Source organism: Aulonocara sp. 'chitande type north' Nkhata Bay, linkage group LG11, assembly GCF_057382095.1.
Source record: "Aulonocara sp. 'chitande type north' Nkhata Bay isolate Kocher_YH1m ecotype deep benthic linkage group LG11, A_spYH_male_GT1.1, whole genome shotgun sequence".
Classification (NCBI taxonomy): Eukaryota; Metazoa; Chordata; class Actinopteri; order Cichliformes; family Cichlidae; genus Aulonocara; species Aulonocara sp. 'chitande type north' Nkhata Bay.
In genome coordinates, this window is record NC_141354.1 from 10,616,682 (window position 1) to 10,638,370 (window position 21,689).

Consider the following 21,689-nt stretch of genomic DNA (forward strand, 5'->3'; position numbering starts at 1 on the left):
GCAGGGTACAGTCTGGACATTATGGCAGTCTCTCACTGGGCTAACATGGTAAAACAGGCTCAACTTTTAAATCCACCAAAGTTACCAAACATGCATGTCTTTGAAGGTTACAACACCATGTGATTGCAATCTGGCAAACAGAGGAACATACACAAGAGCATAACACTATTAAATATTAATCCTGCAAATGTTATTTTATAAACCTCTACGCTGATCAACTCGCTATACACTTATAATTTATCAGCTTTTCTGTTTTTAATAAAGGTTAGTAAATAATCAGGCACATGCACAAAGCCTAAAAGCCCAGTTTCATTCACAGAAGCAGACTGCAGCCTCCCCCTCATTTCATCTCCCTGCTCTGTGGAAAGTTTTGTGTGTAGCAGGCAGACAGAGAAGTCGAGCAGCCCCACATCTATCAGCGCAGCTGACAGTGTCTGTACATCGGTGAATGTTTTCACTAATTGGCTCCAACAACATAGACTCCATCCTCCTGTCAGCACATAGACCAAGCGGTGCCTTGTGTGTTCATGCTATGTTTATACAGAGCATGGCTGATATATCTTCTGCACTGCACAGCCCGTTAGATCTCCTTTTTAAGAAGAGGCACTGCTAGTGCTCTATGTAGGCCAAGCCCCAGCAGAATATGCCATTAAGATTAGCTACAAGTCAGGACTGCTACGCTGCTGCATATTTCTCCTCACCCTACAGAGAGAGGTTAGAGGAGCAGAACATGTGCATGTTTTTTTTTCCTATACTGCCAAGACTAGCAACCATAAAACGTACATCACAGCTGATTTTCTTTTTTCTTTTTTAATGACCCATGTGGAGCAGTGAAACAGCCTGACAGTATGTGGGGTCAAACTTGGAGCAGTATATGAGCACTGTCTTCAATTATCCTTACTGATTTCAGCTTGACTAAACCAAAGCTGTTTAACACAGAAAACTGTTCACGGCCAAAGTGTGTGTGTGTGTGTGTGTGTGTGTGTGTGTGTGTGTGTGTGTGTGTGTGTGTGTGTGTGTGTGTGTGTGTGTGTGGAAGGGGGGGGGGGGGGGGGCTCTGGAGAGCCTGGAGGCAATCAACACCCCAACACCAGTCGGTAATTATGCTTTATTTCTGCCAAGTGCTTGAACCTACAAAAAAATGCATGTGATTGGTGTTGATCTGTGACCATGCCATACTGCTACGTCACCACATGAAGGGCATCATAATCCTATCCACCCCCTCTAAAGGAAACACATAACTGCCTGTTTGACACCATCTGGGAAATAAAAAGTGGCTTTTTGGTTTGAAGAAAAAAATGGTACTTTACTTGTTTGTGGGCCCATTTAAGCTGGGATCTTCAGAGCTGTCAGTGCATTTGAAAACACGCAAATAATGTCTGGCCTATCATGACTTAATGGGATAGTTGAGAAAAACACACCTATCCATGTTGTTTGTGGGTATATATGTATATAATAGCCACTAAAGTTTGCTTCCCACCAAAAGCTTTTTTAGATAGCACTTTAAAATCATTAGGGGAATTGCATCAGAACTCAAAAGGTGAATTTCTGTTCCTCAATGGCTTTCTTGTTTTTGTGTTTTTCTCACCATATTCTGCATTGTTTAGCATGACACAGCAAGTCCTTAAAATTCAACATCAAAATCTTCAAAGTTAGAAAAAAACTCTTTTCTTTTAGGACTCAGTAGAGTCATGTACCTGAAAAAAATAGTATTTCACACTCTGTCTGGTTGAAAGTTTCAAGTCTGTTGCACAACTGACTGTATCCATTACTAATGTCACAGCGTACTGACATAGCCTGCGTATGTTGTTACATCACTATACTGTTTGCTGAAACAGACTGTATAAAAATGATGGACATACCCACATGGTCTGACATCTGAAGCTAACTGCTTTCAACCTGCATTCTTTCTAATAGTCAACAGGGGGCAACTCCTCTGGTAACATGATCCTACTTGTCACTCGAGATATGACTCGAGTGACAAACACTGTCCTAACAGGTTTACAGCATCAGTCCCTAGCCTGAAGTCCTACTGAACACAACATCAAGAGGGTTTAGTGACCATCATACAAACCTGCAGTGTCCCAAGTCTATTCTTCACATATTTAAAATGCAAAACTTGATTTTTCAAACCAGTTACAGTACCTAACAATGTCTACATCTATCTTTTACAAACAGTGTATGGCCAGGGCTTAGGCATTTTCACAAAGTGCTCTGTGTAGGGGACGTATCGAGATTTGTCTTTGTATATCGTAACCCAGCAATTTATACTGTAACAAAACGCTGGGTTGTATTTCTGCAATGGGGAAAAAAAACATTTTAAGAGCCACTTTCTCCCCCATCTCGTTCTCTTTGACACACTCGTAATTGCACACACACACACACGCACACACGCACACATTTCTTCTCAGTTCTGCTAAGTATGCATTTTTCATTCCAGTGAGCGGGCTGCATTCGAAATCAAAGGCAGTGACGCTGCACGGCTGTCTGGCTGCACAGAAAGTGAGGAGGTAATGAAAAAAGCTAAGGGGTGAGTCAGAGGATGCTTTAATAATCCTTGTAACCCAAAATAACATCTCTGGGGCTGGACGGACCAATGACCCTCTTGGGAAACCGGCAGCAGTCCAGGCTGGTCTGGACTCCTCACGTCTTTCCTTCCATTACCCCCAACCTACACACACACGTATACGCCCCCACCCACACTCATCTCTCTTTTTTTCTACCAATGCTTCTCAGTCTATTATAGTCACCAGATAAGACTGCAGCAGCACAGCACGACGCGGCAGACAGCCAAGCCATCCCTGTAACAAATACAGAGCAAGACTAAGCAGTGTGGAGGGGGTGTGTGCACTGGATTTGTACAAAGTGTGGTCAAGTCAGGAAGGGGCATTAACTCTGTTCACAGGTGAGCAGGCATTTCTTTGATTACTGATGATAAATGGTGATGAGTCCAAAGCTAAATAGCTCTTTATGTTAGGTTCAAGGTTGTGTCTCCATTGTTCAACATTACACTCTGCCTCATGTAACAAATGTAGGCAGAAAATGAGTCCATCATCTTGTATTACAGGCACCACTCTGATATTTCAACAGGAAGCCTGTGGAGTCATTTGACATTCTTAAATTCCATCTAATCAGAGTCATGCTTGCTCTACTTATCTTTTTTGACAGATTACAGCCCTTAAAAATCATAGTGCCGCTAACTATAAACGCACAAGCTAGCTGCTGAGGTCATCATCAGGTTGTTTTTTTGTAACCTTAGCTCACGTCTCCCAACAACATAACATTTTGATAATAATTAACACGGTGAGCCCGTCCATTACTCATTCATACACTTCATATTTAACAAACAAGCACACAATGGCAACTGCATCAGCAATGCTGCAGCAACACCAGCATCGTCTTCTAAAGCACCGCTGCTTCGCTTCTCTCATTAGTGTGTTAAAAGCATTAGGCTCAATCGCTCGTGTGAGTCACTGTATATGTATGAAAAGCAATATTTATTTGGTGCACTTAAAACAAATGTTCTTTCATGGTGATAGTGGCTCCGCTGTGATACTCAGCAGTTCCACTTGAACTGGCCTCTTCTGCCGTGAGAGACAGCATTGCCTATCACACAAAGTATCATTTATTTATTCAATTAATCATTTATTAATGTGTTTGTTTAAATAATAGCAAAAAGGTGGGAGGTAGTAAAAGCTTTACTCAGTGGAAAATCTGAAGCAACCAGTCAGAGAGTAGCTTCAGGTCACCTGCTTGGCAAAGAACTCCATACACATGTTTGGCTGGAGGCCGTTTTATAATACAGGAACTATATTTACAGAGAAATGAACCAAGTAAATGCGAATAGTCTTTGTAAGGAATGCACGACTAAACACTTTTTTTGGTAATATATACCTATTTCATGTTTAATGGTACTCACTGAGCTCATTTCTAGCAGTTCAGTTCAGCCTTTATCCACTATGTAAAACAAGCTGTTTAATCCCTTCTCCATTCCTTTAAACCAGCTCTATTCTGACTGGCTATCCCTAGCAAACAAACTATTTGATTGGCTGGTGGGTGGGGACGGAGCTATGAGATGACCACATAAGTGATATCCACTATCACTGATTTCATACAGGCACCTTATTACTTCAAATACTGGCCAGGTTTAATTTGAGCACCCAACAATGTACTATTATATACAGTATATGACAGAAATTAAGGATGAGCATTACAGGTTTCCTTTAAGTAGACTTTTTTTCTGGATAACTGAAAGGTGGGGGCACTCCAAGCCCCCTAATATTAACCAGCCATTGCTGACCGTAATACTGAATGCTGAAACTGCAGGTGACTCTACATAACTAGTTTGGCTGAGACAAAAGAAAGTTGATTTTAGAGCGCTGTGGGCAAACGTCCTACACACCACTGAAGCTAAACCTCCACACTGCCTGACCTTAGCTGGAGTTTTTCAAATAGCAACAACAAAAGCTACCTGCACTGTAATGTTTAGACTATTACTAGAAAACTGTGTGTGTGTCTGTGTATGTTTGAGTAACAGGAAGACAACTTTTTTCTAACAAGAAATGAGGACACGTTGAAGTTTAAATCTTATAATATATGAGAGCACTCACTGTATTTCTTTCTTAATTCTCTTTTACCTCCTACACACTTGCAGCTTGGAGGTGGTTTATCACAAACTGAGGCCTGAATGGGAACAGACTGCCATGGAAAGGCGGCATAAGTGCTCTCCAATTACATCCACAGGGAAGGGAAGCCACTGCAACTGAGTTACCCCGATGCATCTCTGTGGCAGGGCCTCGGGCATAATCAAATCAACCTGTGTGCTACTGGCAGTGTTGTTCACTGGTTGTCCAGCTTAGAAAATGAAACTGACTGCAAGCTGACTGAGATCGACACACAAAGACTTTGCATCCAAGAGCCTATCTAGAGTGAGACCCTGCATACGCAAAGTGAATACGTTTTAAACGGTCCATCTGTAATTGGTTTCATTTCAAAAAAAGGATTTTGTTGTAATAAAATTAAACTAAACACAGCAGCAGAGAGTAAAAGACTTTTATTTGAGACAGCATGCTTAGACATGCTGCACCTCAGGGTTTGGGCTACTATGTGCCAAGGGCGAGGCATACAGAGCTACAGGAGTGCAGACGGCCAAATTAATGGGAGACGTGTACCAAAGTTTTTACTTGAGGACAATCTTGACAAGACACAAATGAACAACTACAGGCCGATCTCAAATCTCCCGTTTTTAAGTAAGATCATTGAAAAAGCAGTTTCTCAACAGCTCAGTTACTTCTTAAAACAGAATAATTGCTACGATGCCTTCCAGTCAGGTTTTAGACAGAACCACAGCACTGAAACCGCTCTGACCAAAGTGTTCAATGACATATGTCTGAATACAGACAGTGGAAAAATGTCAGTCCTAGTTTTACTGGATCTCAGTGCAGCATTTGATACAGTTGACCACAACATATTACTCAAACGACTGGAGAACTGGACAGGTCTTTCAGGAACTGTACTAAACTGGTTCAAAACATACGTAGAAAACAGGAAATACTTTGTATCAATAGGTAACTTCACATCTGAGCAGACAAGTATCACATGTGGAGTTCCCCAAGGTTCCATCTTGGGACCCCTTCTGTTTAACATCTACATGCTCCCACTGGCACAGATTATAAACAACAACAAAATAAACTATCACAGCTATGCAGATGACACACAAATATATATCACAATGTCACCAGGAGACCGAGGCCCTGTACAGGCTCTTGGTAAATGCATTGAGGAAATCAATGACTGGTTGTGCCACAATTTTCTCCAGCTAAACAAAAACAAAACTGAGGTAATAGTCTTTGGCGCCAAAGAAAAACGATTACAGGTCACCAGAGAACTTCAATCTATACATCTAAAAACCACAAACCAGGCGAGAAATTTGGGTGTAGTGATGGATGCAGACCTAAACTTAGAGAAACACATTAAGACAATAACAAAGTCAGCTTACTATCACCTCAAGAATATATCAAGGATAAAAGATCTGATGTCTCAACAGGACCTGGAAAAACTAGTCCATGCATTCATCTTTAGTAGGCTTGATTACTGTAACAGCATCTTTACAGGTCTACCTAAAAAATCAGTCAGACAACTACAGCTCATTCAGAACTCTGCTGCTCGAGTCCTCACTAAGACCAAAAAAGTGGACCACATCAGTCCAGCTCTGAGGTCTTTACACTGGCTGCCTGTCCGTCAGAGGATAGACTTTAAAGTTCTGATGCTGGCCTATAAAGCTCTGAATGGTTTAGGACCAAAATACATCAATGACCTCCTGACCCAGTATGAAACATCCAGATCCCTCAGGTCATCTGGATCCGGTCTTTTATCAGTTCCCAGAGTCAGAACCAGACACGGAGAAGCTGCATTCAGCTTTTATGCTCCTTATATCTGGAACAAACTCCCAGAAAGCCTCAGATCAGCTGAAACACTCAGTTTATTTAAATCCAGGTTGAAGACTCACCTGTTCTCAGCTGCATTTGAATAAAGCACCAAATCCACACTTTAAGCTTAAATTTCAAAACTTACATTAACTACTGATTTTATCTACTGTTCTGATTTTATCTGTTTTGATTTTATATACTGTTGTTTGTTTGTTTGTTTGTTTGTTTGTTTGTTTGTTAATTAGTTAGTTAGTTTATTTGCTTGTTTTAATCAATTTTAAATCATGCTTTTTATTTGTTCTTGTTTCTAATGTCTCTGTAAAGCACTTTGAATCACCTTGTTGTTGAATTGTGCTATACAAATAAACTTGCCTTGCCTTGCCTTGCCTTGAGCTACCACATTACACAACCTTATTCTCAATGCTGATCGTGGATCAGTTTGCAAAGCATTTTGAAACACTTCTCCTCAGTGAAAATGCTCCATTTCAACATAGTTTTAAAATGAAAAAAAAAAATTGCTGTTCCCACCCATCTCTTCCATTTCCAGGCTCAAACACGCCGGCTGCTGGAAGGCTTGCCTGGAGGCTGTCTGTAAGTTGTGCATAATGTGGTGAAGTTGCTTCCCGACCTCCTCCCTAAAATATTTTTTTTCTTGTCTGACAGCTGTCACACACACACGATCACAAAAACCCATTCAAAGGTGGAAATGCTGCGAAAGCAAACAAGGAAAACAGACGAGGAAGATATTTTTCTATAAAAAAAACAGATTTTAATTAGTTTTAATACATTACGTAATTTCAGATAGGAAAATTTTTCACTATTTAATTAAACGTTCACATGCGTTCATTAGTGGTACACTGCTGCTTCATTTCCCGGAATGAATGTAATTGTTCTCATAACACGAGACACATGCAGATACCAGGAGATTAGTGACAGCCAGGTAAGCTAAGTAACAACTTTTTTAACAACCATTGCCACAGGAGACGGAATTGAAAACCGACTAAATGCCCACTCGGATACAAAAATAAAGCTGACTTTTTCCAACACAGCTGGAGTTCCGGAGTTTTCACCATTAAAAAAAGAAAAGGGAAAAAAAGCTTTGTGAAGAAGTTCTGCCTCTCCCATTGGTCTGATCAAAAAGCTTGCTGTGAGCTCAGCAGAAAGACCTTTTCGCCTGCACTCAATGGCATTGACAAGACGTCTCAATCGATGAACCCACAGCCAGACCTTTGCAGAGCGAGCACCCAGACCAAAGAGTTGCGTGGGTTAATTGTAATTGCACAGGACAGCGTCTGTAACACATGCCGTTAGCCGGAGAGCTAAACTGGCCAGAGGGTATCCGTTCTGAGAAAACGTCTAATCTGTGATGAGATCCTCAACTTTAACTTATTTTCTAAGTGTCTTTAATGAGCCAAATTACATTTAGCCACCGTTTTATCCATTAGGTTTCTAGATTTACTGGCATTCAAAGGAGCAGATCTGTGTTCATCTATTGACACAAAAATCCAGCCTTTAAGTCTCACCTTTACTTCTAAAAAAACATAAGAGCATAAGTGTGGTGAAGAGAAATGCTATACAATTTGGTAAAGCATGGGGAGGACTGTGAATGGCTCCTTGAATAAATGTAAGGAAGCCCGGCTGGTGCAAAGAAAAATCTTCAAAGTCAGCTTCTTTCCTCATCCCAGCCACCCCTGGAGATCAGATCAACTACTATCCTAAACCTAATGAACTAGTAAACATTGGGAATTAAATGAATATTACATGGGGTTTCATTAATGCCAGCCAGCAGACTCCAAAAAATAATGAAGGCGAGAAGCGCAAGCGGGAAGAGACGGTTATCAGAGCTCCTTCTTCTCTCGGTGTTTACTCAGCATCTGCCTGCCAGAGAAGGAGGCTTTTGATCACTCCTCGGCTGGGTTCTCCTCTGTGCCGCGTGGCAGGAGAAACCAGGGGAGGCCACTGAGCACCGTCAGGGCCGGCTCATTTGCAACACAAATGAACTGAGCTAATTGTACACGTGCAGGGAGACGTGGGGAGCAGCGCACACGGTGCAGTGTTTGCAAAATATGGAAATAATTAATCTCTTTGAGCTTGTGAAATACCATCAGTGTTGCAAAAGAGGATTTGAGTATGGGGCCGGGGATGAGACGGATGATGATAGCAATGGACTGGAGAGACGCAGATGTTTAGATTAAGCCATTTCATTATTGCTTTATCACACGGTTTCTTCAAGTGTGTGTGTGTGTGGTTTTTTTTGGGGGGGGGGGGGGGGGGGATTTTGGGGGGGTAATTGAATAAATGGGAGCATGGAAAAAGAATCGGAATTGAAGCACGGTAACAGGATTACATGTAAAGCAGTCGGTTTCCTGTTCATGAAACGAAGCATGTGGCTATGCTAACTAGGGATGGGTACCGGTGTCCGGTGCCATCATAAACAGTAGTAACCAGACCGAAAAGCAGCGCACATTTCGGTGCTTTATTTCGGTGCTTTTTTTCCCCTGAGCCGTGATACACTTCTAGCCAATCATTTTACGTTTCCGAGGATAGTAGGCGGGCCAATGTCCAAGGCGAAGCGGTCAAAAGTCTGGCTGTACTTCACAGCAAAATATGCAAACTCAGCAGCCTGCAACAAGTGCTTTAAGCTGATACTGTGATACTGTCAAAGGAGGTAACACCTCAAATCCGATGAAACACCTGGCGACGCATAGCGTTTTTTTTAAAAGCCCAGAAATGCGCCGTATGATAGCTTGCTGCGAGACCTCACACCGAGCACATCAACTGCGGGTGGGTTGCCTGTTATGCAACATCCCCCAAAAACACGAAGAGGAGAGTCCTGGCCCCTAGCCCTGCCAGTGTAGCAGAAATGATGAGGATGATGATGGCAGCAGCAGCCGTTCTTCTCTGCGTGAGTAGCTTAATGTTGTTCGTGTGTAATTTACGTTGAGTAGGCTAACCATGTTATTACATTAATGCATGTAAGGTGAACTAGCAAACATCATCATAGCTACATGCGGCTGTCTTCTTGTTTGATGGCAGATACTCCCTTCACCCTGCCAAAAAGGCTAAAATGACCAAAGAAAAAGTGGAAAACAGTTAAACACGAGAGGTTTTTATACAAAATTGGTGTTTTTTCCATTGTTTAAGCACTGCTTCCAGCCAAGAGTGATACCATATATGCCCCATAGCTGCAGAAAAGGCTAACATTGTTATCTTTTTACAAAAAACAGCTGAACATGAGAGGTTTTTGGACCAATTTTGTGTTCTCCATTCTTTAAGCACCGGTTTGAGCACCGTTTGAGCACCGGCACGGTTTCAAAAGTACCGATTTGGCACCGGTATCAGATAAAACCTAAACGATACCCATCCCTAATGCCAACTGTTCAATCATGCACCTAAGCGTTTTAGCTTCTCAGTAACAGTAGAGTTTGAAATGTTTTTGATTCACTCCCTGTTAGGTTTATATTGGTGGATTGTCATTTATGCTTAGAGATATATACTGTAATCGATTGCATGATGATAGAGGTCTGATCCTTAGCAGTCTGCAAAGACTCTGTGTGCCTTCCAGAGTGTTCTGGCATGCACACATATCCTAAGGTCATGAGAGAGGTCGTACCTTCTCTTACTGTGTTATGGTATGGTAAACACATCTATGTCCGTTTAGGTATAAGTGCCTTTTGTTTAGATGAACCGCTGGACTTCCAGGCCAATAGGTCTGTGCTAGACAAACCTATCTTTAGTTGGTCCTTCGAAGCCGGATTCTGCAATCAAACATTCACCGAGGGGAAAAGTGCCAAGCCGGAGTCTTACGCCAGTCGGGACTCATAGAAGCGGCTGTTAAAGGACCTGTGACATAAAATTCATCACCAGGCCGGTGGGAGAGCGTCCATTTTTCCCTCGATGGATGAAGATTGACGGAATCCAAGACTGATACTGCACGCAAAAGCAACACCAAGTAAGTTGAAAGAGAGCGACTCTATAACCGCGTGACTGGGTTTGTGTCCCGAAACTGGGTTTCGAAATTTAATGTGGAAAATCAAATTTGGGTTAGCAAACCTGGGAAAAAGAAAACGGACTGCTTTGAGTGGGAAAATTGAGAAGGAGTCTGAAACACTGCAAAGAGAAACGTATACAAAATCACACATACAAACAGAAAATGCATTAACCATACTAACATTTACAAATACAATAGAGCTCAAGAAGATTAGACGGCATCTTGAGCATGTGCTTCTGTTTATCATCTTGTCCAAGTCACTTAGTGAGATGAAAAGTAATACATAGACCAGAGGACTAATAGTATCTTAGGAAAAATGATTCAATCATAGCGGGGGAAAACGTAACAGACAAGTTTTGTTATCAAATGCTGCTGATAACTAACCTTCCAGGTTGCAGGACAACAGTTTAAGGAAGAAAAGAAGATTCTGGTACAACCAACCAGTGATCAGACAACAAATTTAAATGGTAAATGGCCTGCATTTGTATAGCGCTTTACTCAGTCCCTAAGGACCCCAAAGCGCTTTACACTACATTCAGTCATTCACACACTGGTGACGGCAAGCTACATTGTAGCCACAGCTGCCCTGGGGCGCACTGACAGAGGCGAGGCTGCTGGACACTGGCGCCACCAGGCCCTCTGACCACCACCAGTAGGCAAACATGGGGTTAGTATCTTGCCCAAGGATATTTGGCATGCAGCCAGGAGGCAGCCTGGGATCGAACCACCGACCTTCTGGTTAGTGGCTGACCTGCTCTGCCAGCTGAGCTACAGCCAACCCAGTAGTTGTTAATATAGTAAATTGTGAGACGCTTTCTGCTTAATTGGTGCAGCACAAGTAATTTACTGTATGAAGGAAATGCTCTTTTGTGATATTATTTTGAACATGCATTTCTGTTGTCCTGTCAACTTAGTGGGTTATGAGTTGTTATGCAAATTAGTTGATTATTAGTAGATCAGGGAAAGGTGACTGAATTATAACAGAAGTGAATAGGATATGTTAGAGTCTGCCAGAGTGGAGACTCTAAAAGACTGAGTTTCTTGTTTCTGATGGGTGAATCCTCCACCCAGATTCACACCTCTGAATACATAAGAACAAACTTGTTTTGTGAAATACATGACAACATGTCACATGATTTATGATGGGAAAAAAAGGAAAGCTAAATAAAATGGGTCTGTGACCCAAAGGAGTGATAAACACAGACCTGGGAGGAAACTCATATCTAATAAGACAATAGTAATAATAATGTTGTGTGGTGTGTGGCTGATGGATGAATGTATTGGGATTAATTTAGCTGATGATTTTTCTTTTGTTACAAAGTTGAACCTGCCAATTAGGTTTGGTATGATTTACCCTCCTGAGATGAGGAGCATGTGTCATGACTTACCTGGGCCTTTTTATTTTGATACTTTCACGGTGCACTGAAAGCTTTGTTTGATAATCTCTGTCGTTGAGCAGATCTGCGCAATTAGAACAAAAGCGCTATACGACAAGTTGGGAAAACCGTTGCAAGTGAGCTTTTCCACATTAAAATGGGTTCTGGGGAAAGCAACCTATTTGGGACAATTAGAAAGCGAGTCCTGGTCTAGAAAAAAAGTGAATCATGTATTTTCTGATGTGCTCTCCTCCTCTACTGGATCACCCCAGGGTTGCTGCCTCTCTCCCCTTCTGTTCATTCTGTACACAAATGAGTGTCGCAGCAATTTCACGAACAGACACATCCTGAAGTTTGCTGACGACACAGTGATCGTCAGTCTTCTAGTGGGGGACGAGTCAGGCCATGGACAGGTTGTAGATGATTTTGTGAATTGCTGTGATGAGTCCTTCCTGTCACTTAATGTGTCAAAAACTAAAGACAAGATTATTGATTTTAGGAAGTCCTCTTATAGCTCATCACCTACTATCATTAAAACTGCCGATATTGGGATCGTTGAGTTATAAATATCTAGGTGTGGTACTTGACCATAAACTGTGTTTTGAATCTCATGCTGATGCCATGGTGTTGTTGGGAAAATGTGAACATAACTGGGAGAATGTGTATACAATGTGAGACACATACTGTGTTGAAACCAGTGTCACTCCTTTTCACAGCTACGGATGGTTAACCTTATTACCTTTTTATAGCACCTCTGGAATCTGCTGATCCAGACCTGACCTCCAGGATGCTTCATATGTTTTTCTAATGCTTGTCTTTCTCTAAGAATGCTTGTGAAGGATTCAGCACAGACAGACAAGTGATGTTAGAGCAGAAGTGCAGTGATTATAGGACATTTTTTAATATTGGGCTCATTATCTGACCACTATTGAGCTCATTAGAGATGAAATAAGTGGAGTGACAAACTTATGGAAAGTCACTGATTACAAAGTGGAATTAATTGGGATGATCCATGATTTACCCTTCATTCTAATTTGTGTTGTACAGTTATTTCATTTTTAACCTTAATTTATATTTTATTCCTTCCTAGTTAAATTTACCCTTTTTAATTTTTCATATTTATTTCCCATCTTATTCATAGCCTTTTCCTTTTTTTTGTTTTCTTTAAGTCACGAGCAGTTGTCCAAGCATTTCACTACATATCGTACTGTGTATGACTGTGTACGTGACAAATAAAATTTGAATTTGAATTTGATTTGAGGCAAATTATGGCAAAAAGTAGTGGGTTTAATGATTTAGTGTCTCTGTGGTGCTGAATACTTTATTACTCTTATGATACAGTTGTTTGCAAATGTGAAGTTTGTTTTAACTTACAGGTTTTGTCTGACAGGCAGTGATGATGATAGTGTGGATACAGGCTCCGGGTAGAGCTGGGAGTTGAACAACCTTAACATTTAACCACTGACTAATGTTTTTACACAGAGTTACAGGTTTGGAGTAAAGCTACTCCAAGGGGGAAAGCCAAGGGGAATTTTTCAGAGAGAATGTGCAATTTTCTTGTGCATGTCTACTTGTGTGGAGCTGCCACATGGCAAGGGCCATGTGGCAAAGTAGGAGTGTCAATTTTTAAATTGCAAGTACCATGAGAAGGAGTGCCTGAGGAGATCGTCCACAAGATGGAAGCTGAGGCCAGGAGAGAGGCTTCAGGAGGATCAGTGAGGAGCAGAGATCACCTCCAGCACAGCAGACATCCCACAGAGGGCTGTGCCACTGGGCTTCCTAGAGATCGTCATGAGGAGACTTTGAACAGTGAAATCCAGAAGGAGTGAAAGAGATTCAACGTTGACATTGAGGAAGACAACTACAGTGTAAGACTTGCTATACCCTAAATCTTCAGCAGGGTTGGAACTGGGGAAGCAGAAGGATGAAGGGAGCGTGCCAAGCTCTAATTGACGGCGCAGAGAGGAAGTTCAGCAATGGAATTGTGAATCTGTGAACAGCATAGATGCCAAGTGACTGGGAAATGACTGACTGCAAATTCTTATGAACGCCACCTAATGCTGTGTCACTGTGCTGTGCATACTTTGACACTCTGAAAAGGGTCTTCCTTTGTGTCATTGTTGTTGTGATTTGCATCACGACCACTTCTACTAGACAGCTGAAGTGATTCAACAGGTGGGAGCATAACAGCAGTAAAACAACTGGATGCAATACCCTTTCCAAAAAGGTTTTCTGCAGAGATGAAAGGACAATAGAGGAGTCATAAGTGCAGATAATCCACCAGTTGGGTCTATCCCCCACAGGAAGAATGCCTGAAGTGAGGTGATGGGGGTTGATAGAGGCCATAAAACAGAAGTGCTGACGAGGCCTGCAGCTTTGAAGATAGCTGAAAGCCACATTGATGAAAAACAAAACCAACTGGTATGTTTGTATACCCATGTCGGCATACATTTGGACTCTGGTCATATGGACAATGATGGAAATAACTGGAAGAGACATTTATGAATCTCTGTAGAACTCAAACCACTCTGCAGAGAGATGTGTGATTTACACACCTGGGGAATACGCCGCAAAGCTGGAATGATTTTGAAAATGTTAATTCCTGTGTTTGACTATTAACATTCATTTGCTTACTTGTAGGATGCAGTTTACCATTGTATGAGATCAATGAGAAATAGGATAACTGCTAACACATTTATCAACTGTGTACTGCTACAGTAATTTGGGGTGATTGACAGATGTTGGGTATAAAAATGCCTGCACTGAAACGGTCAAACACAAGGGGTTCATAACTGGGAAATTTCTAGCATAAATGCCAAACAGGGTGGAAATGTTAGGTTTATATTGGTGGATTGTCATTTATGCTTAGAAATATAAACTTATATATGCTTGGAGGTATATAATCAATTGCATGATGATAGAGCTCTGATCCTTAGCAGTCTGCAAATACTCTGTGTGCCTTCCAGAGTGTTCTGGCATGCACACATATCCTAAGGTCATGAGAGAGGTCGTACCTTCTCTTACTGTCTTATGGTATGGTAAACACATCTATGTCCGTTTAGGTATAAGTGCCTTTTGCTTAGATGAACTGCTGGACTTCCAGGCCAGCAGATTTAGGAAAGTCATTCACAGGGTCACACACACATGGTACTCTTTCTTCACATGTATGCCTGTGTAAGACGTCATATGTTAATGAGACTATGCATATTCATGTAACCACAATAAAGAGCAGCGCTACGGGGGAGCTAACTGAGAGTGACTGGGGTTCGAGCGGCAGGAACAGTCTCAGGCATCTCCCTCGTGCACGAGATTACACAAAGAGTTCAGCCTGGTCTCTCATGCTTTTGCTGTTGTAGTAGAATTGTCTCGTTCCAGCAATAGGTCTGTGCTAGACAAACCTATCACTCCCCTTCACTAAATAACAGGGATTTAGCTAAGAAAGCCTACTTCCCGACCTTCCAGAGGTCTGACTTTATAAGCCTCTTTAATCAATAAATCAAAATGTACAACAAGAATGATAATGCTGTGCTGGAGCAGACAGCTTTCACTTAATGACTCTACTGACTACTGAGGCCAGGGGGAGGATTTGCAGAGTAACACACCTATGCGCATGCGCACTGATGTCGCATAATAACAGTCAACTGTCACAGCAAAGGTGGTCGGATTTAACCCTTTTATTAGATACTCAACTGTCGCCGATGCTGACGAACGGTATCACATGTCAAGGCGTATGGCTGAAAGCAAAGCACCATGCATATGTCGTACGCGGTTTCTCTTCTCTCCCTTGGATATTTAAAAAACGAGATGACATCAGGCATCTGTTTGAGAGTACAGAAAAAAGCTTTGAGAGAGAGAGAGAAAAAGACCTTCTAGGGACTGGGCTTCAAACATATGAGCATACAAGTGCAGCCACACAGACTCTCACAAAGACGCATAAGGACACACACACACAGATACACAGAGAAGAGCTGAATCTCCCATGTGCGCCACTCAGCAGCCTTCTCTTTGGTCCGTCGGTTGGCAGAAAGAGAGGAAGTTAAGGACCTAGAGCGGCACTGGAAGTGGCTTATAATGAGCCAAGTGAAGAGAGAGGACACTGTGCCTACTGTATCCCAGCCATTTGTGACAGGTTAAGGTTGGGGGTCAAACACACACACACACATACACACGCAAAATGCATGCGCACGTGCAGCCATTCAGCCTTTCAGGGAATCAGTCTCGCTCTGTGAGCATGAAAAGAGCCCAGATGTCAGTGCTCTGCACAGGCTGGCGTTTCTGTTGAAAAGTACTCTGTCTTTCCTTTCTTGCTCTGTGGCACTTTCCTTCCTCATCCTGTTTCACTGCTGAGAATGACCTGGCCAGGCAAACCTATACCTAATGTGCATCCCTGTGGATGGGATCACATGTACCCCTGCCTGCGGGACTGTGCTGTGGCAAACTGTAACCAAACATCAGCAAAAGCAATTTCACCTCCCTCTCTGGGCAGCGGCAATAGCAGCAGAGGCAGCAGGCCCGGGGGCTGGGGACATTAGCCTGATGTTTATCTGGCCACACAGCCCACCGCTAGCCACCAGTCCCCTCTCTCCCTCCCTCTCTCCCTCCCTCCCTCTCTCTCTCTCTCTCTCTCTGTCTTTCTTCCTCTCTCACTCGCGGTTTGATGCTGAGATATGATTTGGTGAGAGGAGAGGAGTCGAGCATATCGATTCAGCCTCTGCCGCTGTCTCTCTCGATCACTCCAACTCTCTCCACTTTCTCTCCCCTCTATCTGCTTCTTTTCTCTCTCTCTCTAGCATGCAATCATAATAACCCCTCTCTTAGACGCCCAGGCAATAAACCAGGGCCTCCCTTCTTCCTCCGCACATCTCCCACGGTGAGGACAAAACCAATAAAGGGCCAGCTTAATTACAGCTGCTGAGTGCCGCCGACACCCGGGTACGACACCACGGGGCTGCGGGTGGGCTGAACCGTGGGCGAGCTGTGACGGGATATTAGGGAGCAGGAGGAGGGTGCATAAGAAGTATTGAACGTGTAGCCTTAGTCTGCCTCACATCAAGAGAACACACTTTAGTGCTCACAAAGATGACAAAGAAAGAGGTGACCATTGACTTGAGGCCAGATGAGAAAAATAATAAAAAGAAAGCGCGATGTTCTCTCCTGCCCAAACTGCCACTGATTAGGCGCTCCTTCAGCCGCCAGTCATCTAACTCCCAGCAGCTACAGAGAAGCACCTCAGTCAGCCTGATTTTGCATCCACAATGCTTTAATGTTAAAAGTGTGGAAATAAAAGGCAGGGTATGGCTAGAAGATAAAACACACACTCAGCTGACTCGCTCTGAATGAAGAAGGGTAAGCGGAGAGAGTGTAAATGTGTACACGGGCATCCAGAACAGAGAAGAGTTAATGCAAGGAATGCTTTGGCTCTAATGGGGAAGTATTAAGAAACTATGGTCCATTTTTGGGGCGTGGTTTTGGTCGAAGAACTCCATCATTCAGATGTACTTTCAGTTCACTTAATACCTGAAGGACCTTTAAATTTTAGCTTTAACCAGACTAGCATGCTTTAACAACAATGCCGGAAGACAGAACTGCAGTTCAATATTGCAGGTGTCTTGCTTTCAAGACCGCCCCTCCCCTAGAATCCAACGCCTTGTTTCGTGTTTTTTCTGGGTCTGCGATCTTTCCCTCTCCTTCTTTTCTCTAGTTCTGTCACATCAACATGAATCTGGGGATCCAGAGCTTCCAGTCCCACAAGCTGCAGTCTGCTATGTCTTGCCTTGTCTACAGCTCTGTCACCATGGTGACTGATGCCTGGGTGTTTCTGCCTCCTCTGGTACGTTCTGTCTGCTCCTTGCCATTTTTTTCACTCCCTGCTTTGTTTCTCCACTGAACTCCACACAACACAGTGCTTATTATCAACATGGGCCGACAAGATGCAAGGGCAACAATAAGTGTAAATTGTGCGTCATTACTTAATCATGTTAGAGATGACTGTATTTTATGTTCTTAGTAGGTTTATTTTTCCAAAATAAAACATCCAGCTAGTTTGATCATCCTGACACAATAAGCTGCGCACCTGTTATGTAACGCTGCTTTGCAATCAAATAACAAAGTAAGACTGCACGTGCAGTACTTATTGACATGCCTGCACTTCCTAATTAGCTCAGTCAAGGACTACTACAGGAAAATTAGCTGCTGCAGATGCACCGCTGAAAAGCAAATGAAATTTGGCTCTTAACTGAGCGGGTTCACACCTTCTCAGTGAAATAATTTGGGATGAAACATAAGTTAAATGTAAAGATTCTAGTAATATTTTTTTGTTCCATTCGGGAAAGTTGTGCAAAAGTATTTCAATGGGAAACTGCCATGATATTCATTTTATCCGAATCAGAATACTTTATTAATCCCAAAGGAAATTATATTGGTTAGTCTCCATCTATTGCCAAATAACGTGACAAAATGGTAAATGAGTTGCCCACTAAAACAAGTATGGAACATTTACATGTTGGAAATATTGCCGACCGGGTGTCAGTGGCAGCGAACCACACAATTCCCACAGCTGCAACTGTACATTTAAAGCATTTATCTGGTGAAACAACAGGTACTTGTATGAAGTTATAGGAAATGCAGTGTGTTTGCTCACAGGCTTAACTATACTACTATTATTCGTCAAAAAATGCATGTGTTAAAAGTGGGCAGCGGTTATTTTCAGCATTTTTTTTTGACAGCAAATTAGTTCAAATATTGCAAGTAGGGCCACAAAAGGAGCAGCAACAGTGAGCTGTCAGATGAGCCTCCTCACTGACATAACTGACTACTTTCACCATGCCCTACAGACTCGACCCATCTGCAGTGACAGACAAGAAAGTCTAAATATTACCTGACTTCAGTTTGTTTTGCTGCTGTCAGAATTCAGTGCTCTGTTACCACTACTGGTGTCACCAAATCAGCAGGACCGAAATCGCTGAGACTGCTGCTCTTGGTTTCAAATTCACTAATCCTTTTTCCACGAGTCTTTTGACAATAAAGATACAAATTGTGGACATCCTTTAGCCAATGTAGAAATCATGTATAATATGTTGATACAGGGAAATCAAATATTGATATTTTATTAAATAAATGAAAATAAATAAATAATAAATAAATGGAAATACTCTGTCAACAAGAGGGCTCGTCTCCTGCACAAAACAACCTGAGATAACGTTAGCTGAGCAAGCATCCAATTAACTGTCCCAACTGAAAAACCATGCGACATATAATAATAAGGTCAAGATGGTATTAGTAATTCCCAACTTGACCTCATTCAATCTTCATGGCAACATTTATGGCAGGTTTTAGTGACAGTGTTTGTATGCTTGACAATCTCATTTTACATCAATAAGAAATAACTGAAGAGAGATAACTTCGTCTTATTGGGTGAAACATATTGACAAAGTTTAACTTTGAGGACATAATTTGTGTTTGAAGGAAAGGTGATAACTTGTGTAATATGTTATTGCAACTCTAATTTTATTGCAAAATGTAAAAATATGTGTTAAAAAAGTGTCAAAACATCGTATCAAGGGGGGTCTAGTCCCACCTCTAGAAACACATCGTCATTCTCATCCCGATAACTTTGATATTGATCGACAGAGACAAAACAGCATCATTTCTAATGATGAAAAATTACACCTTATTGTTATGGCAACCCAACTGTTGGAGGGGACGAGAGCAGAGACCGTGATGGGCGTGGGAGAAATCCAGAGAGTTTCCACATCAGACTAACCTTTAGTGTGATGCTGACGGTGCTGGTAATAAGCTGGTTTGCAACGTGCTGCACGTATAGGCTAGAAAATCCACAGCTGCAAATACACCGTCACTGCAGGAGGACAATATACGTGAATGTGGCATGATGTAAACAGCTGTGAGTAAGAGGATGACTCACTGAACTCACACCCCAGATTGTGCGGCACAATCGGAATCATCGAGCAGCAGCCACGTCGATTTCATTTAACATGCTGGATTTGATGCATGGAGATGATTTCATTACATTGCATCTGTGCCGAAAATCAAACGCTCCTGTATACATATCCCACTTATTCTGCATCACACACTTCACAACAGGGGAAAGACTACAAAAACAATCTGGGGAAAGACTACAAAAACTGCACTGTAAAAAAAAAAAAAGAACTCAGTAACATGCCTTCTAATGCTACAAACAAAAGTCCAGCAGACACAATCTGGTCTGAGGTATTCTGGAGAAGAGAAGCACAAAGAGATGCAACACTGGATAGGTTATAAGTGGAAAGCGTGTGTATTAGAGGCGGCAGCGGGGAGGGAGTATGGTTGCAGTTTAAATGTAGTGACCACTCAATTCCAAACCATTCAAGCCTTCTAAGAACAGATCTCACACACCCCATTAGAACCTCTGCTGACGCACACATGCATAATACATGGAAGCTGGATCTAAAAGCATACAGCCCATTAGGAGGCCAAGCCTGTGAAAAGAGTAACAGATGGAGAGGGAGAGAGACTCAAACGGCTGTGATCGAACGGATTGCTAAGCTGGATATCTGCTGATAACAGCACACACTGCTGGTTTAAGGAGTTGTGTTGTTATTATGAGCTTGACCACACTGTGTACAGACAAATTAGCGAACAAAGAGGATGACACCGGCTGTGCTGTCCTGAAAAAGTAACTACGATTAAGAGTCTGTCATGACAGCTTCTTGCCATTGAGAAATACCAGCTGCAAATGTGATCGTTTATCATTAAAAAGACAGCCTGTTTTGGACTGCTTTCGACCACCACCATCCTCAAACTGAAAGGTTTTGCTGAGAAGAAAACAACAACAACAACAACAAAAAGCTTGCAATGGAAAATAAGTTCAATTTAATCAGTAAGATGTAATGCTTGCTGGATCACAGTTTTCAGGCATAGATACCCACCCCCCACCCCCTGTTCCGCCCTTCCGGTGGCTGAGTGTTCTGGCCATGTAATGTGAGGTGGCAGAGAGCCCGGCAAAGTTGTAAATTTTTTCTGACGGTAGGGGTGGGGGGACAACAGGGGGAAAGACTCGCAAGTCCCAAGAGACAGACTGTGGATGGTGTGGCGATACGGGGACCTGCGTCTATAGCAAGAAAGAAAAGTAGCCTGTCGGTCCCCCAAGCCTCGACCCTAAAGCTGGAAGTTTACGGCCCTTCTGCAGACTGCATAATGTGTCCAACAGCCATGCCTGGCCAGATGACCAGAGGCCTGTCCGTAGGGTACAGGGCATTTAGCAGACTAATCGTAATATGCTTTGGTGCATCTCTCTCTCTCTTTCTCGTTCTCTTTACACACACACTACGCTCCTTTCTATCTAGCAGCAAAGGTAAAATTACAGCAACGCCTGTATGTTGCAGTGACGCTGTACTGGAAAGGTTTTTAAAGCACAGCAAATGTAAGTAATTATTGCTCTGTTAGTCTAAGCATAGATTATTAATTCATCTGCAAAATGCACATGATGTCCATTCTTGCTGCCATTTTTCTGTCAAGTAACTGACACCTTAAAAAAAAAACTTGCCTCCCCCTATACACCTTCAAAAGAACATATAGTGGGCGTGTAGGGGAATTGAGTAGGGGGTGGGGGGGAGTCCCCACTCATCCCCATCACTGGACTCCTAAGATGTACATTAACCCCTCATGATCGTTGCCTCCCTCATGTTCTCCTCTCAGGCAGCAGCAGCAGCAGCAGGGCAAAGACATGCTGCAGCAGCCGTGCGCTGGGCCATAAAGGCGCACGCGCGTATATACATTTACGGTAACCCCCGATGTGGTCACAGTGTGCCTATAAAACTACCAACGTCCAACCGTGCAAGCTTGCGCGCGTGCACGCGCACTGAGCAAAGAGCGGCAGGGACGTTGATCGGCCCCCAT

At 42.6% G+C, this 21,689-nt stretch overlaps 1 protein-coding gene across 4 annotated transcripts in view; it reads right to left on the minus strand.

Annotated features, from left to right (window-relative positions):
• rims2a (regulating synaptic membrane exocytosis 2a) overlaps positions 1-21,689 on the minus strand; it is a 155,735-nt gene that overhangs the window by 85,515 nt on the left and 48,531 nt on the right. The window lies entirely within an intron of this gene.